General features: G+C 44.7%; 1 protein-coding gene across 9 annotated transcripts in view; it reads left to right on the forward strand.

Moving 5' to 3' along the window:
* Dab1 (DAB adaptor protein 1) overlaps positions 1 to 14,762 on the forward strand; it is a 1,105,478-nt gene that overhangs the window by 307,392 nt on the left and 783,324 nt on the right. The window lies entirely within an intron of this gene.

The raw sequence follows: 14,762 nt of genomic DNA on the forward strand, positions 1-14,762 counted from the left end.
GGGCTGTGCTCTGTGCCTTATTACCCTTCATCTTGTGGCTATTTCAGGCCTAATTTAAGAATACAATGCAGTCTGGCTTTGCGAATTGACATCCTTTAATTTAAACTGTCTTGTGGGAGAATTAAGAAATTATGGAACAATTATTCCCCCTTAGTTGAAAGCTGGGTGACATCCTGAGATTCTTGTACATTAGCCATTTGAATTGATTAAGTCACATAATTGAATTACACCTTTGCCCCCATAATATCTTGTGGCAAATATGTTGGTGTTTCGCGATGGGAAAATGCTCTCATAAAAAGCTAATAGGGGCTGCAGATTGCAGAGTGACCTGGGTGTCAAAGAAAACCTCCAAGCAGGGTGGGCTGACACTTTGAGATTTCTGTGGGGGAGTTGATTAGCAAAGCGAATGTTCCATTTGGAATCACAATGGCAGTTCAGGACCAGAGCTGCATGTGTGATACAGTATGCTTCTTCCCCCAGCCCAGCTTGGCATTGTCCTCGAGCATTCAGTTACAGTGTCCAGCATTCTTTCTCCAAGCCTTTTGTAATATCTCCCTGGAACAAAAATGCTGGGTTTGGTGAACCTCGCTTTTCCTTCCCATATGTGCTCTCATTACAGAATCCACCCCCATGGTGACATCTCCCCCAGACAGACAGGCCAAGCTGGAAACCCTGTCCAGCTCACCTGGCAAAGGAAAGGCACTCAAGAAGTGTTTGTCACATGAGGCTTCATTTTCTAAGCCTCCGTGGTTTAGTCTCTAAAATATTCCCTTTTGTAACATGGGTGTGGAGAGAAGTAGAATCTGTTAGTCATTTTTGAACTGTCATTGTTAAAAAGGTATCTTTTATCTTTTGGACCACTTGTGTCATTAGGTAATAGGATCAAGGATTTATTAAACACAACTCTGTGTAATAAATACCTGTTAGGTACCTATTCTGTGCAAAAGCCAAGTGAGGTGCTAAGCGGGGAAAGCCACCCAAAAATGTTGTCAGTTCTTCAGAGGAGCTCAAAATCTGGCTTGAAATTGGACAGGTCTGTGCAGGAAAGAGCCCTGGTAGCTGAAAGAGCCGGTACGAGGGAGATGAGTAGTCCAGAGCTGTGAAAGGGGGCGAAGGTACATTCCATTTTATTCCTCTCTGAAGTGTCACTGCCTGCATGTGCCCTGCCTCTCACCCCTCCCACGTCTTCCACTTGGAACCCAGCAGAGAAGAAAACTGCTAGCCTCCTGTTCTTGGTCAGGCCGGAGGTGTGCCTTTCATTTGGAAACTCCCAGGAAGGAGAGGTTTGAAAGCACCCCGCCCCCGACCCCAACTTTCCGCTCTCCACCTCACTGCGAAGCATTATGGGTCTTCAGATTCTTTGTCTACCCTGTGTGGCATGAGAATCTCTCGCTCTTTTTAAAAGCTCTTTACCTTTTCTTGACGTTCATCAAAGAACACTGTTGGCGCTTTAAAATCCAACCACAGCAATCCTCCTGAATGTTTCTGTGTGGAAGGGATTAATCAAGTCTGTCAAACATCGAGCTGTAAAACCTTTAATATTTTTAAAAGGTTTAACGCCAGCATATTTATCACATGCATCATTGAGAATAATCTTTCTGTTTATAAAAAAATTAAATACTCACATGAAATATTGTGGTGATGAGCACAGTGGATAAAAAGCTGGCACAGGGACCGGTTCTGCCACTGGGATGGGGATTCTGGTTAAATCTCTGGCATCACCTGCTAGGAGCCACCCATCATCCCCCACACACTTGTGTACGTGAGTGTCTTCTGTTGTGAATTTCCAGAGTTTTATTGTTCAAGAGAAGAGGAAATAGGAGAGAGGGACTCATTTTTGGTGAGTGTTTGCTCTATGTTAGGCATCGTGTCTGCATGTTTTAGATGGGTTATCACATTTTAATCTTCAAAACAGTCCTTAGTAATAGGCACTGCTGTAGCTTCTTTATAGACAAGGAAACTAAGATTCAAAAGTGAAGCAGTTTTCTCGAGATCACATAAATATTCATTGGCAAACCTGGGACTCGACGCGAAACTTGTCTAATTCTTTCATTCTGTTTGTGTGGCACATGCTTAGCGCAAGGTAGGTTTCCACCAATGGCTGGTTAGCATCAAGATTTCTGGGGATTTTTATTGCAACATCATTGTGCTCCAGATAGAGACCCAGTGTGGAGTGTTGGATATGATTCTGAGAATCTGAGATGTGTGTTTTGAGAGGTTCAATAAAGTAGAGGTGGTAATATTTCTTGGAGTGGGAAGACTATCATTCAAGGCTTTTTATTAATGTAACCAATTCAATGCTTTTCATTATCTGTAAGTACCTTCACAGGCCCAGTCTAGTGTAACCCACTCAACCACCTTGCTTGTGAATGCAGCACTACTTCCATCTTATAGTAGAAACTGGGAAACTGAGGCCCCAAAGCCTAAATTCTGCCCAGGTCATTCAGCTAGAAACAACTCCATTGATGCACAAACTGTGTTCTTCTGGTTTTAAAGTTGTAATCTTTCCACTAATATTTTTCGACCAGTTAGTGGTTGTTTCTAAGAACTCAAAAAGTAAAATGGAGTTGTTGGGGCTTTTTTAAAAGTTTTATTTATGTGAAAGTGTGCAAGCTCAAAAGTGTACTTTAACAGTTGTTTTGATCCTGGGTTTCAACTTAATCTATTGATAGGAAACCTTTTGCAAACACTATTTTTTTAAAGTACTTAATAGAGTTAAATCGTGGTTTATAATTAATTATGTATAATATTTTTCAGCTTTGAGGTATGGTTAAGAAATACTAAAAGGTTGAAGCTTGTAAAGCCCTCAGAGACACATGACTGTGGTTTTCCAGGTTTGATAACCGAGATCTGGCCACTGAAAGGAGTCTAAGGAGCCACAAAGTGTCCTATGATAGAGAATAAAGATTCCTTTGTTCGGATGGGATGGGTGGCCTAAAACCAGGGATGCATTCGCTGAGGAGGTTGCCCTGGATGCTGTCCTGAGAGGAGGAAAATGGTTTTAATGGAGAAGATTCAACAAGTGAGGTTAGAACGGGAGAAACAGAGGGTCGTGTGGCAAAATGACAACATGGCAGTCCCATGGGCGGAGCCCTGTGTGGAACTCAAATTTGTTGCTTCAACATAATTAGTTGTGTAATTGCATTCTTAGACTGCCACCATCATACTGCACACATATGTAATTAAACCCCAGCCAGCCAGGCGGGGTCTTCGTGTCTTCTGCTTGCCTCTGCTTCGTGCCTCCAGCTTTGCAGCAGAGGAAGCAACCAAAAAAAAAAAAAAAAAAAAGGTCTCAACGTTGAGAAGATTCGCAATTCCAAACTCTCCTTGTCTATGAGCACACCTTTCTGTGCTTGCCAGATGCACTGGGAAAGAAAGAGGTAAAAGATGTAGGAGGAGTAGCTTTGTCCTCCGAGGCTACTATGGAGACAACAGACAATGGACCCATTTCTGGAATTTGGGTGGGCGAGATGTTTCCCCCGTTTATATTGTGCAAACTGTAATTAGCATCAGCAGGAAAAGAGAAATGACTGTGTTGGGAAACTTAACTTTCCTTTCCACAGTAGGCTCTGTTTTGGAGGGCTGGTCCCTAGCCTTGGGCTTTTTCTATGGGCAGGCAGTGCACATACACCTTTGATAGCTGAAGAGCCTTATTCTGATAGTGAAGCTCTTACTTGCAGTAAGGGGCGGAGGCCAGTGCATGACCTTCAAATCTCCAGTGTGTCTTGCTTAAGTGTCAACCACTGGGAATCACAAGGTTCTCAGAGTTTCCTTCATTTGGTGAACACGCATGAGCTCATATTCACATAAACCCTTCTCTGTGCTCAACCCCAAGCTTGATACCAGGGCCACAGAGCACCACTTACCTCTTTGGAAAGTACACTGGTCTACAACAGACTGATGGCTGGATACACAGTACCAGCTGAGGCCTTTCTGTTTGGGGACCTTTGAGCAAATCAGGCACCCACTGCATTAGTTAGGATGAACAATATTAGCTGCTGTAACCAACAGCCCCTCCCAACCTAAAGTATAGCACAATAAATATGCATTTTTATATTGAATGCAATAATTTAGAGAACTAGGATTTTTTTTCCTAGCTTGTCTACATCACCACCATCTTCTACTGGTGATCACTGAGGCTTCTAAAGAAAAGGAAAATAGAGAGGAAAATGACATTTGAGAGATTTTTAGAGACTACTGTATTTTGGGAAATGGCATATGGCCTTTCCACCTGTATTCCATTGGCCAGAGTTCAGTCATATGTTCCCACTTAATTGTAAGGGGACTAGGAAATATAGCTTAGCTCTATGCCCAGAATAAAAGTGACAGACATAATTTTGTCCTAACATGTTCCCTTAAACTCATTTCCTATTCAAACACACCCAAGATTATGTAAAAAATTATGCTTTTGGTACCACTTGAGGGACCCTTTCAGGAAATATGATCTTCCAGTGTAGAATGAAACTCTGCTGGTGAGAATTTAATCAGTACAAATCACCTGGAGAATCTTAAATGACCTAACTTTTGACTCCAGGATTCCTATTCTGGTACATCATCCTAAAAATAGAAATAACAAAGATTTGTGGACAGATTTCCTTCCACATGAAAATTTCTTGCAATTCTGAATAAGGGCAAGTTACTTAAACTTCCAAAAATAAATAAATAAAGATTTAACTAAGGTTTTCACATTTAAATAATGTGGTCATTTTAAGGAAAATATGGGCATAAAATAGGATCCAGAATTTTAAGGGCGACATAATTCTGATTTTGTTGCAAATGTACGTGTAGGTGCAGAGTCAGGACACCTAAAAGAGGCTAAAGGCAATGCAGGAAGGTATGAGTGAGGCTGTCTGTTATGGCTGTATAAAGAGGACTTTCATTATTTTCTTTATATATGTTTTTCTAAACCTGGTATTCTGATGAGTATGCATAGCCTTTGTAAAAAAAAAAAAAAAACAATAAGTAGGAATTTTAAAAAGTCAAATAGAAAGAGGAATGGCCTCGGAGCAGTCTGGACCCAGGCAAGAGAGAATTAGCTCAATTATCTCTGGTGGGAGCAGGCATGGGGTGTGTACAAGTCATGTCTTAGAACTGTGTGGAGTCCAGTGGGAGAAAAGGGACTAGAGACCAAGGGTATTATAGATTTATGCAAATGGGGAGCTCAGAATAACTTTCTTAACTGAGCTAAAGAGCACAAATCTCAACTTTAATTAGCTTTCAAACCTTCAACATTGAATCAACTTAAAAATTGAGGACTACAGCATGGGTTCAAGTCCTGGTGTGGCTGCATACTAGCTGTGTAGCTTTGGCCATGTATCTTCACTACCCTGGACTTCAGTAGTAAAATAGAAGTGGTGCTGCCTTCTTTATAGTATTGCTGGGGCACTAAATGTGATCATATTTTCAAATAGACATCACTTATACACGTATATGCATCTATATGTACTTATATGTATACATCCACGCATCTGAATTATGCTCATGCACGTGTATGTCACATATGTATCTGGACACCTTTCACCCACCTTGGCACACTTTGGGATAAGGCACCTTTCTCACTGTGATTTTTGTCCACACTTTACTTCCTATTCCCACACCACTCTTGTAGAATCATCATTAGGACCAGCTGTAGCATCTAGTCCAAAGGAGTCTCTGTCGCTGTCTCCCTCACCTGCAACTTGGAGTTACTCTTCTTGGGAGTTTCTCCCAGATTCTTTCTTTTGCAAGTTCACTTTGGCATCTATGCAGTTAAGGCCCTCTCCATGTCCAGGCTGCATGTCAGCCAGAAGCAAGGTGAAACAGCTATGCAAACATTCAAAGGCGAAGGGATTCTCAGCTGGCATCAGATGATTCTAGGTAAGGGACACTCAGGCTGTGGCACTGCCCAGTGCTGCAGAATCAGAGAAGAAAGGCTGCCTGAGAAGCCAGTACCTCACTTCCCTGCTGCATAAGCATAGGTCCACGGTCATGCTCCTAATTCTGTCTGATGCCTGTCTCAACAGATCACTACAACCAACCCTGCACGTGACAGACACATGTGTGCCAGGTACTGAGCCCCTAATGACCACACCTGGCACACGTAGCTCTACCACATCCTGTTTCCTCTGGCAAGGAGAAGTTTGTGTTCCCCGCTGCTGACTCTTTTACTCTTCTGTGAGATCAGGTGGGAGTTACTGAGCAGTATCACCCACACATGTTCTTTTGCACTCACATGCCCTCTCTCTGCGTGGTGGAAGAGAACAGGTTGGCTGAGAATCCTGGGGTCCCTTGAACAGTCTGCTTTAAGGCCTTCAGCTTCAGTTTAAAAGTGCTCAGTGACTCCTATGAGATGAAAATATGAAAGGGAATTGTTCCATTTGCAGCTTAGAACATCTCCAAATTCTAGGCTGGTCTCCAATTTATGTTGTGAAGGAGCTTGTTGCTGATTATGCTAGATGCCCCATAAATTAATGAGAGCTGGACTTAGAGGTGACAACAATCGCTGAGCCTGTGGAGCAGAAAATGTAACATTAATACAAATGTTTCAGAAATGTCCTTTTGTCTATATGTTTGGAGGAGAAAGTGCTGATGAAGATCAATTTCATATTGACTTTAAATTTTTCAATTGACCCAGAGCTCTTTTTACTAACTAATGCACATAAGAACATTTCATTCCAGGCCAACTTCATAGCTTGGAGAAGTCCCTTCAGAACATAGCAACCCAGATAGAACTTTAATGTAATTCATTCATTTATTCTTCTATTCATCCTTTAGTAAATATTTATTGAGCAGCTGCTATAAGCTCACCTGTAGAAACTGCTAGACTGTGAGCAAGACACAATCTGCCTTTAAGGAATCTGAAATCTAGTGAGCTGGACAGGCCTGTCAACAAACACTGCTGGGCCAGAGTGATGTGTTGTTAGCTGGAAGTGCACCCTGTGTGGACCCACCAAGGAAGGACTCACAGAAGGTATCCTGGGTACGTGGTGAGTGCGTAGCTCTTATTTGAATGAATGACCAGTGGATGAATGAATGATGAATGAGACAGTTCTTGAGCTGAATTTTGAAGCAAAATAGAAATTGGCCAAGCTGAAAGTGAAGGCCTTTGGGGGCTGAGGAAACAGCATGTCTAAAGATAAGGTGTCATGTTTTCAATATGGTCCAGGTGTAGGGGGAGGCAGAGGTAGGGACCAGGTGTTCAACAACCAGACGTAAGAACCTTAGTGCTGGGCCACCACCTGTGCAAACAGGAAGCAGAGCAGGACAGGGCCCCGGCACGGTGGAGGACAGACCTGAGCACAGTGAGTGGCTCCTCTGGATGGGTTATGCTCTGTGCTTAGGATGGAGGCAGGAGACAGTAGGTGGCCACTCTCCTGAAGAGGCAGTCAGGGGAACTGAAGCCCCGACCCTGGTTTCCAGTCCTGGACTGCCACCCTTAACTAGACAGTGGGTACTTCTGGAAGTTTGGGTTCTTGTGTTTGTCACAAAGCCTTGCTGTTGTTTCGGTTTTGATGCGACATTGGGCAATAGGTCATGGAGCCTCCCTGCAATTTTCTCCACCAGCGTTTCCGGCATTCTTAGCGACTGTCTTTCTGCCAGTTGGTGCTGCAGTTTTGTTTTATTTTATTCCTGTTCGAGTGCTTGAGCTAGTCTGGGAAAACGTGAGCATCACTCTTCCAAGCACCAGCCTCTGGGACATCATCCCCAGGTGCCGAATCACGGGTGAGAAGTCTTGTCAGGCTCCCCTCAACCTGAACCAATGGCGGCCGTGGCCTGGCTGATTCATGGCTGTTTGATCTTAGCCAACAGACAGCTCTGATGTAGTGGCTTCATTCTCACCTGCTGGCATCTTCACGTTTGCTCTAATAGCTTGTTAACTGCACCGAGGACAGGCGCTGCCCTTCCTGGCTCCCAGGGAGTGCGGTCTCTATGGTAACTGTATCCCAGAGGGGACCAGGCGCATTCTTCAAGGCTTTTCTTTCCCATTTTTCTCTGGTGGCTTCTGGGTAACCTGTAATGGTTGGAGCCCTGTCTCACCCTGCCAGGAAGCCACTGCTGATTTAAAGCCTCACAAAGGAACCTAACAAGACATGTGGCTTTCTCCTGGTCTTGCTGCTTATTTCTTGTCGCACTTGATCTGGGCCTGCAGGGAGCTGTCATTCCTCCTTTATTGTCTCTCTTTCTGGCAGTCCCCAGGTATTGCTCTCAGACAGCATGGACGAGGTTTCTCCAGCTCTCCCAGCTCATTAGCAGCTTGTGACAATCCCTTGTGAACCCTGGCATTCCAGATGGCCCTTTTGCTCCTGGTCTGCCTCTGTTTAGTCACTTGCTCATTCATCTCTTCAAAAGTGACTCTCGAGCTCACTGGTCTTCATCTGTACCAGAGAGACTTGTGTTAAGGAGACTCATTGAGACCATTCTAACATAACATATGAAGGAAGAGCCCATCTGCAGGTGGTGGGGCTCTACAGTGTTCAGTCTGCTGATGGAACTTAGCACCCAACAATAATCCTACTAAGAACAGCAGACATGCACATAGAACTCTCTGTGTGCCGAGCATGGTGGCAAGAACTTCACAGCTTTCCACTATTCTCTGTGATGTGATGTATATATTCTCTTTCTTCTCATTGTGGAGTTGAAGGCTATGGAATGTGCCCTTGGGCTCCCAGATATTAGAAGGCAGAGCTAGGACTTGAACTCTGGTCCCGGAATCCATACTCTTCCCTGCTCTGCTGTACATTGGGCAGTGACGTGCTTCTCTGCAGGTTGTCCCACCGCAGCTCAGGACTCGCTTCTTGGAGGCTAAGTTGTATGTGTCTACACTGAGTGCCACCTGCTTTGTGAAGCCACCTGCCGTACTTCCATGTAAGTTCATTTGTTCATTCAGGAAACGTCAAAAGATACAGTCGTAGTCCATTCATTCACCCACTTAAGTATGAGATTTTTTTCAAGTGCCTTCAAAAGTGTCATTGCACTAAGTTCTGCAGCTCCAGTGGTGAGCAAAGGACAAATCCATCCTGCTGTCACCCTACACAGCTTTTGAAAATAAAAAGAAACCAAAATATTCATGGATAGGTAGACCAAGACCACTTTATATATATACATATCTATAAACCATAGCTGTCTCTCTGTATATCTATATAGATATCTCAGCATTTATCTATTAAGTGATAAATACATGTGATTTTTTTCAATAAGTTCTTGCTGCTTGTTTATATGGTAAAGCTCACCTCCTTAGCCTGACATTTAAGATCTTTCATGATCTGGCCTCAGACACCTTTATAAGGTGATCTCCTGCAGCTCTTGTGTCTTGGAACCTTCCCAGGCACAATCACACTGCCATGCTTGTCCTCAGCCTTCTTCTTCCCTCCCTTCTCAGACTTCTCATTTTACATTACTCCTTGCCCAAACCCTTGGCAAACACCAAGTCCAGATGCAAACCCCTGCTCCCTGTGGATCTCACCAAACCGGCTCCTTCCCCACCCTCCCACCAGCAAAACTCACTCTGAACTTGCCCTGAGCTCCCTCAGCTTCAGGAGCTCTCTCAGTACCTGTGACCCCAGGTCTTAGTGCTTCTCTGCACAGGAGGTGTGTGGACCCCTCAGAGGGCAGGCAAAGCCCTCATCTTCTGCTATATTTGAACCCCAGCTAGTCCCGAGTATGCAGTTATCTTAATTTGTTCAGTCTGATGTGACAAAATACCAAAATGGAATAATTTGTAAACAAATAAATCTATTTTTACAGTTTGGGGTATGGAGAAGATCAAGATTAAGGCCCTGGCAGGTTGGGTATGTGGTGAAAGCCCACTCTGAGTTCATACATGGTGTCTGCACCGTGTCCAACATGGGAGAAGGGGCGAGGTCTCTTTGGGTCTCCTTATTTATCTATATACTGAGATTGCGTCCAGGACCTTTGCAATGAGCCCAGCCCTCTTTTTATTCTTTAAGATAGGGCCTCACCAAGGTACTAAGGTGCCCAGGCTGGGCTTGAATGTGTGTTTCTCCTGCCTCACCCTCTCAGAGTTCTGGGATTATTAATGTGTGTGACCACGGCCAGCTTTCTTTGGGACCTCCTTAATGAGAGCATTAATCCCTTTCAGCAGGGCTCCACCCCCATGAGTTAATCCGCTCCCAAAGGCCCGAATCCTAACACCATTACACTGGGGATGAGATTTCAACATGCCAATTAATGTGAGGGCCGAAACATGGAGACGATAACTGAGCTTCTGTTATCTTATTACTCGATGACTAATAGTGATGAGTCTTACAGCACCCGATGGCCATCTGCATCCGACATTCTGTTAACCATTTCACTCATTTTATTCCAGTTTTTCATCGCAATAATTCTATGACTTAGATTGTGATAGAGATCTTCCATCTTACAGGGGAGAGAGCCAAGGCTGCGGAGTGGGTGACACCCGCCCCAGGTCACAGTCCCAGGCCAGGCCTCAGAACCTGATTAGACCTCACACACTGTGGTGCTGGGAGTGCTGTGAGAACACAGTCGTCTTGTGCTTTGCTCCCTGGGGCGGGCTCTGCACCTGAGACAGGCATTGATCGGACCCTGCTGAGTGACAGGTGAATGTTCTAGAACACAGCTGAATGAACCCCTGAATTTACATCTTGAGTGTGGAAGGAGGAAGGGATACAGGAGACCTTTCCCTCCTAAGTACCTGTTCCTCCCCAACACACACTCACTCATGCAGTCCCACTTCCAAATTTGGAAAAGAAAGTCAGGGACTGAAGCTGTGAAGAACTGACTGGCTGCAGTCTATACATTTTCATTTTTTCCTAGAAGTTGCCTTTGGGCTTGGGTGATGTCCTGACAGATCTAGAACGAAACACCCTCTTGGATGTTTATAGGCCAGGAGGGTCAAATACTGCGGTCAGTAAGGCCTGTTTGAATCCCAGGCTTGATGTGGCCCGGGTGTGATTTTGTGCAGGGGACCCCCTAAGAAGTCCAGCACAGTGATTAATGGGTACCAGATGGGTACTGGAACTGCGTGACCTGAGTTTAATAACCTAGTTCTAAGCTCACTGACTATGTGATCTTGGAAAAGATACTGAACTGTTCTGTACTTCAGTCTTCCCATTTCTAAAATGGTTATAATAATAACACTCACCTTTTAGGGTTGATATGGAATTAAATGAATCAATTCATTTGGAAGGGTCGAAGCAGCACCCGACACCCAGGAAACTATCAGTTCTGAGATGCGTAGATCTATTTCACGGATGTAGTGAGAATTGACATTATGAACACTGTACCCAGACTCCTAAAGGCTCAGAGCAGCACAACATTACTCCCACCATTTTGTACTGCTGAGACCCTGGGGCCATGAGGTAGGGGCTGCGCAGGGGCCTAACAACAGGGAGTGTGGCTTGTCAGGCCACTTTGGTGGAAGATGCTGGGCTATAGGTCTGGGTCCCTGTTAGTGGGAAGTAGACAGGCAGAGTAAGTACCAATAAGTTCACCCACCAACACTCACCTGTTCTGCTAACAGAGCTGCTCGTGGGCTCTCCACTTAGATTGTGTTCTGGCTTCCTATAAAACTCAACTGTCAGTAGATGCCCTTTTGAAAGCCACGGGAAGCCACAATGGGATTAAAGTGATTCTAGAGCCAGGTCCCCTGGCAAAAAAAAGAGAAAAAAACCCCCCAAAATGAAATATAAAACAATTGTTACATGAAGTCTTCAAATGGAGGATGAGCAAGGGCTCATAAAGCACGGAGTGTCATACACACAAAGATGTAGACATCACGTAAGTGCTGTTTCATCCTTAAATGCCCGCTGAATACAGGTACCATCCAGTAACTCAGACCCTCTCCAGTCCCTCCATCAGGGCCGGGTGCTGGGAGCTCTTCCAAGTGGACAGGACCCTGGTTGTCTCCTTTACAAAAGAAGCCCATGGCTGGCTTTTACAGATGCTTTGTAATGACCAGTCCATCGGACTGGCAGCGCCTATTGACTGATTTACTATTTTCAGTATTTACGAAATACTATCCAGATACCACGAAATTCTCCCTTGCAGTTTTTCGTCCTTTTCACCAAGGTCAACTCCTTTGTCTGCCATAGGCCCCATCCTCCTTGTGAGAAGGGGGTTAGGACTTGGGAGTATGGAGACGGGTCTGCTTGGCAGAGCTGGGATATGAACGTGTATGACTGTTTTCTAGTCTGGTGTTCTTTTTCATTTTCCTGCCTGGTGGGATTACAGAAAACGTTGACCAAATGTTTAATTCATTTAGCACATTTCTCAAGATTATGCTGCCTGACTGGGACCAGCCTCTACCTCATGCTCTGTTGTACTGCTCTTATTATGTACCATGCATTTTCATATGTGTGACATAAATTCATTATCTCCACAGCCATGTGAATTAGGGACTCTTACCCATATTGCAGGTAAGAAAACTGAGCTCAGACAGGTTAAGTGAATTCCCCAAGGTCTTGCAGTTGGAAGGTGCCAGAGCTGAGATCCGAACACAAGTCTGTGTCACACCTAATACCACAGTCTTCCTATCACACTCATTGCAAAGCCTCCTCCATCATTTGTTCAGTAAAGTGGACTCTCGCTTGTGCTCCAGTCATTTCCCCACAATGCTTGACTCAGAACTCTAGACTTGAGACTGAAGCTGTGTCAGCATCCATGTTCAGGGATGGTTTTCTACAGCAAATACCTAGACGTGTAAGTGTCCCAAGGCCAAGGTCTGCACCTCCTGTGTGTACCTGGCCTCGAGCATGCCCATGTATGTGCGGTATCACATTTTGTCTTCATATTACCCCTGCTAGGTAGGAACTACGGCGGCATTTCACAGAGTGGGAAATAGGCTGAGGGAAGGTTAATGCCCTTCCCAGCGTCTCCAGTCTGCCTGCCTCAGTGAGGGCTTGAGTCATGCAGAACACAGCCTGCCAAGACTTCCCAAGGAAGAAGGGACCAAGCTGCACCTTGCAGAGCTTATCATGCAGCTGACGTGAGCGCACTGAGAGCCAAAGTGCATGTTATTAGAGTTATGATTAGGTTTCCCTGTACTTCTCAAATCAGATGTGTAAATATAATCAAAAACATTTCTCTTTGCAGCACAGACCTCCAGCAGGTTCCACCCAGCATCCTGGTTCTGAGGGAAGATAATAAATTAGCTCTAATTAGCTTTCCCACATGCTGAAACAAGTCTCTGCTGTAGCTACTCAGGAGCGGGAAGAGGAGGCTCCCCTGGTTTTCCTAAGGAGTTTGTTCTGTGCGGGGCAGGGGCTTGCCTGGCCCGTGCCTTTCAGTTCTGCACCATCCTGTGCAACCATGGACACGCCCCTCTAGCCCAGCCTTTGTTTCTAGCTTCTCAGACCAGCTTCTTTCTCCTCTCATACAGTGAGAGTCCATGATCACTGCCCTGAGGGATTTCTCAGCCTGAAGCACTAAAGTCACTGCTGCTGGATGGAGTTGTTGTGTACCTTCTAAGTATCAGGCATTGACCTAGACCTCGGGGTACAAAGATGGGGACTGCCGGGTGTCTGTCTTTAGGGAACCTCTATTCTAATGGGAGAATCATAGTCACAGCCACACATTCCTGTGTGCCAGGGACTTCAAATACCTTCTCCCGTGTAGTCCCTGCCAGGGACCTTTGAGACAGTATTGTTGCCATCTGCATTTCATGGGAAAGGAAATAGTCTCAGAGAGGATAAGTCATTTCTCCACAGTAAATGGTGGAGCTCTCGTTCCATTTCAAAGCCAGTCTCTTTTAAATATTTTTTAATAAAAATGTATGTCTGGCACCGGTCTCACAAGCACAAGGTCCCGAATTCAATCCCCGGTACCAAAATATATATATATGCGATATCTAACAGTTACATTCAGCTTGGGGAATTGATTCATGTACTTATTTTATCTTGATCATTTTTACTCCCCTCTCTTCTTCCCCTCTTCTTTTCATCCTCACATCTGCTTCCCATCTCTACAGAGTCTATCTCCTTGTTTCTTAACAGGGGTTTTTATTTTGCTCTTTAAATTATTTATATTTTGGGTCTCTCACGTTTGAGAAACCAGAAAATATTAACCTTTTGTGACTGTCTTATTTCACTGTTCATTGTGGACTCAAGTTGCATCCACTTTCCTACAAATGACTCAAATTTGTACTTCATGGGTGGGATTATATACCTTATTTTCTTGAACTACCAGATGATATTATCTTGCCCAGAAAGTATTGAGTGTCATAACAGAGCATGTCACAGGGAGGCCATGGGAAGATGAGGAGGTTCCACCTGGATGATTGGGGAGGGCTTTTGTAAGGATAATGTGTGAACAGTATCTTTTAGAAAGGAATCTGGAAGCCTTTTCAGTACATCAGGATGGAGGAGGAAAGACACTTTAGGTGGATAAGGTCAAGACAAGGAAAACACAGCACCCAGGAAAATAGAATATGCTGTGTGAAAAGAGCATATTAGGGCACTGGGATCTGTGTCACCATAATTCAAATGACAAAGAGCCATCGAGTGCCCACTGTGTGTCAGGTGCAGTGACAGCAACTGGGGAAAGCACAGCATCTAACACCAAGTCCAAGTCCTCTGGGAACTCAGTGCTCTACCTAGTTTAAAGGTTTTCAATCCCAGTCATGTCCCCGGCTGACACTTGTCCGGAGATAGTTTTGACCATGACACCTGAAACAGTGGAATCCAGTAGGGAGAAGCCAGAGGCACCCAGGATATTCTGGCACATGCAGGATCACCTACCCAAGCAGCTCACAGGGACTCTTGCACAGGGCTGAGAAATTTGTCAGTGCCTTTCCCAGGTCTGCAGGC

Source organism: Heterocephalus glaber, unplaced genomic scaffold (genome assembly GCF_053883595.1).
Source record: "Heterocephalus glaber isolate CG9 unplaced genomic scaffold, H.glaber_assembly_v1.0 deba00001447, whole genome shotgun sequence".
NCBI classification, from domain to species: domain Eukaryota; kingdom Metazoa; phylum Chordata; class Mammalia; order Rodentia; family Bathyergidae; genus Heterocephalus; species Heterocephalus glaber.